The 4,396-nt window shown below is 36.8% G+C and overlaps 1 protein-coding gene across 1 annotated transcript in view; it reads left to right on the top strand.

Moving 5' to 3' along the window:
• LOC129775160 (40S ribosomal protein S12, mitochondrial) overlaps nt 1-4,396 on the top strand; it is a 72,550-nt gene that overhangs the window by 27,252 nt on the left and 40,902 nt on the right. The window lies entirely within an intron of this gene.

Genomic DNA, 4,396 nt, shown 5'->3' with positions numbered 1-4,396 from the left:
CTACTACCACTACTTGAATGAATGAACTTACCGAAATAGTATAAACATTAATTAAGAATGTACGAGGTAAAATCTTGGCTAAGCCTATCAAGCATACAAGTGATCAATAAAAGAGATAATCAGACCCAGTTGCCACCGTCAAAAGCTACCTTTATCGGCTTTTGACCGGTTTGGTGCCATTTTAATAAGCAGAGTTTTAGAACGAACGATTCAGAGTATGGAAACAAACTACAAATGCACAACCACCGGGAGACGACTACATTGAAACCCGCGATGCCGCGGTGATTTCTTGCCAATTTTCTAAGTAAAGAAATATCATTTTTCAGTAGGATCATCTTACTCTTTATTAATTGAATAATTTACAGTAGTTTGCATTGCAAAAAAAAACAACCCCGAAAGGACCTCAACCATGTCATATAAGTTGAAAACAATAGTACTTTACTAGTAGCACGAGTCTAACTGAATATGATCTCTGGATTAGGAATCCCAACCCCTCAATCGAAATATGAGTATAGGATGTTCTTAACTAAGTTTTTTTTATTATTGTTATATACCCGCCAACTACGAAGCTTGATGAAGCGCGGATTAGTACGAAAAGTATACGGTTTGTGCGTGGCCAAACGAACGTGTTTAGGACTTGCCAAACTTCCTGCTAGTGATGATCGTACTGCTATGAGTTATATATTTTTGTCGCTTCTGTTGAAGTAAGCTTAAATTTATGTTAGCTTAAAAAAGAAGAGGAAGAATTACGATGATCAAAATTAATTTCGAATACGCTTCCTCGATGGGGTGACATCACAACATTTGTCATCGAGGTGGAAATATCTTTTTGATCTTTGGCGGAGAAGAAAATAGGCATGTTAAGTTTAGCTCTAACGCTCATGTATTCTGGAAAATGAATAAAGATTAATGTCGAAAATTGATTGTTTTTTTTTCAGTCGAAAATTACTGTTATATTAAATTCAAACAGTTTCGGAAATTTAACTGTATATAAATCTTCTTTGAAAATTTTCTAAAACTGATGGTACGAATAAACATTTCGCCGGAACCCATTTATGCCATGTTGAGAGAATTTGCAGCCCGGGAAGACGGATTGAGCTATTCCTAGCTTCTCTCCAGTCTCCAAGCTTCAAGAGCTTGGTATGATTTTATTCTATTCAAAAAACAATTCACTTTTACTTATGTTCAATCACATTTTCCACTATGCCTATGCAGAAGGTTCACTAACGAAAATCTGGATGTAGTTCTTAACCCCTTCCCGTATTATTTAATACGGCACACATCAAGTGATTTCACTATCCTGCTAAGCGTTCTAGCGCCCTATGTTATTGAAGTACCCACGAGTGAGACTCGATATTGTACGGGAAAGGGTTAATCAAGAGCTTTGGTTCAATCATATTTATAGGCTTCGAAGAATTTCTACACAAAAATGTCCAAACCAAGAACAGTAATTCTTGTACGGGTTAATATGAGGTATGTACCCATGACGGAATTCATCAATAGAGACATCGTGGCAATACAACTGGAGGTTCCTACGACCTGAGGGAAGATCGTTATCATCGTCACATCGCCTCTAAATGAACTGCAAAGTTTAAAGCCTCTTAAAAACAAAGAATCGAATCGTCGCTTCGGTTTATTTCCAAGGAGACAGCGTCGAAGTTCCCCCATTTAATGTTGCTGCGCTGGCCTAAAGCCTAAAGCCTAAAGAATAAACAGTTCATCGTATGATGCCACGATAATGGTCTGGGGTAGTAGCAACATCAATGTTGGAGGTGAATGTTTGCTGAATATTTAATGTCAAAAAATATTAACATTTGTAACGATGGAACAATAATCTAACACTTTGCAGCTCTAAACTATCAGATATAAAGAATTGGCATGTGTTAAATGAGGAATCGCTATCTGATCAATTATATTTAATTATGATTTTGATTCTGATTCTGGCTGGTATTTTTCTGATTGAACTTCAGAATGAATGGATTTCAATTGATAGATCTAAGATAAATAAAATTGAGATGTTTATCATTCCGAACTTCAGAAGAAGATTGTGATGTCAGTGAAAAGTATTTCTTCAACTGAATAGCTTGAAATAGTTTGATTAGAATTTGAAGCCAATATATGTTCTTCCTTTGAAGAAAACTGTCCACTGAAATAGACAACTTTAAGATAGGATGCATCTTTCCGGAACAAAAAACTTAAAAAGATTAGAAAACTGTCTAGAAAACCTTTGAACAAGGCGAAAATGACTTCTGATTGGACATACTGTGCGTGTTCAGAAGTCAGAAGTCATTTGGATAAAATTGGATTTTTCCATGTTCCCGAAATTGCGACCTTCAGCTCTTCAATCTAGATTCTGCGTACAAGATTTTCAACAGGATTCAGGTCTGAAGAGCGTGCCGGTGAGTAAAAAATAAAAATATATATATGAATAATAGCTGGAATGTGATTTTTTTGTGACGATATCCACGCAAAAACGATAGGAGAGATCATTCCAGAACATGTATGTAATATTTTAATGATGTGGAAACTAGTGATGAAACGGATAGTAGTTTGGCCGGATATCCGACAAGCTTCGAGGCCGGGTAGCCGGATATTCGGCTCTTTATTTGCGTAGACGAAACTGGGAGAAACTACTACTACAATGATGAAATTTTTGTGGATATATTGTAATAATTTCCATACTAATCGAGTTAACCCATTCGCTGCCAAGCCCAAATTATATGAAGGCATTCCCATTGCCATTTATATTATGAGTGTTATTGTTTACCAAAACCCTGTTATTTCTTGATCATTCTCTATGAGAAATAAAGTATGATTTTTGTAAAAAAAAATTGAGAAAGGGTACACTTACTTCGACACAAATCAAATTAAACGAAGCGAAAGTAACGAAACTGCTTTTGGACCAGATTCTACGAAGTGGCAAATGAAAATGATAGTCATCGTTGCATTTAGGAAAAAAATCTCATTGCTAACGAAATCGGCTGTTATGCGAAAACATTTCGAATGTAACGCAATCACGTTCCTTACGTTTGGTAGTAATAAAACTCTAAGCAGTACTCCAATTGGCGAGGTTCGTATGAGTTTATCTTTCAGCTCCTTATAGTAGTGTTCACAAAGAAAGATTGTTCTCTGAAGCTGGCCTGGTATACGAAGCAAAACATAGTCGGTCGGTCAAATAACTCATAATAAAATTAATAGTGTTTATGAATTAATGTTATATACTAATATTGATCTAATCTTGAAAAAAATGTGATTTATCTTGTTTTATTGAGAAATTATTGATATTTTTCTAATATCTGGTATCCGGCCGGATAGTGAGTCACTATCCGGTATCCGGCCGGATAGCAAATATTGGCCGGATAGGCCGGATACCGGATAGTTACCGGATATCCGTTTAATTTTTTTTTCGATGCCAAATGACTTTTTTTTTATCTTCGCTTATTTTTCGTCGGCCTATTTCCGCCACTTTAGTGCCAATCACCGACATCAGGGAGGCGACTCCACCTGTTCCTACCTATCAGACTCAACAACTCATGAGCCGGGCCAACTTCTTTTACTTCCGCTCCGAAGGAAGACGTAACCAGAGATTTTTCGCCTCAGAAAATCCCAACGACGCCAGCTGGGATTGAACCCAGGCCGATCGGATTGTGAGGCTGTTACGCTAACCATACAACCACTGGCGCCGTCTTATGCCAAATGACTTAAAAATACATTAAACGTCGGGATCTGGTGTCATCTCGAAAAAAAAATGTTGGCCGAAAATCGACCTTTTGGGACTTGCCACTCAGGTTAAGATCATTTTTTTTGGCCAATAAACAAAATGTACATGGTCGGTTTTTGAAATTCGATGATGATTTTTTCCCATACATCCATTGCCACCCTAACGGACATGTAGTTAGGGTAATATGGACAGGTTTGTAATTATTATATATTATATGAAGCGTAAAGATTTATCGATCACGAGAGGATTATTTTTATTCAACCAAGGTCTGAACTCATCACGAATGTCCGTTGAATGATGAAAAAATCGAATTAATATATCGTGCTTTTTAGCAGTAAAACGAACAGACCCTCAACTATTTTCCTTTTGGTTCCACTCAGCTTCTAAACAGTCCACATTTTTCCATTTATAGACGCAGGAACAGATTAAACAGACTTTTCACAGTCCATCTCACTCCCACTGGCAGCTATCGGTTTTACCCCACCAGTACAATTATTTCAATTATTAAAATTTTCCACTCACCTAATAGCACATACCTATAAGCGCTCCTCTGTTAACTCACAAACCGAAATATAACCATCAGCGAATTGAATTTTGATATTAAACCACTCAAAATGCTTAAGATCCCCACGGTAGTGATCACCTACCAATAATTTTATCGATCGCCAATGAATC

This window comes from Toxorhynchites rutilus, chromosome 3, assembly GCF_029784135.1.
Source record: "Toxorhynchites rutilus septentrionalis strain SRP chromosome 3, ASM2978413v1, whole genome shotgun sequence".
NCBI classification, from domain to species: domain Eukaryota; kingdom Metazoa; phylum Arthropoda; class Insecta; order Diptera; family Culicidae; genus Toxorhynchites; species Toxorhynchites rutilus.
Note: the sequence above shows the minus strand (reverse complement) of the source record. Positions and strands in the feature narration are given on the sequence as shown.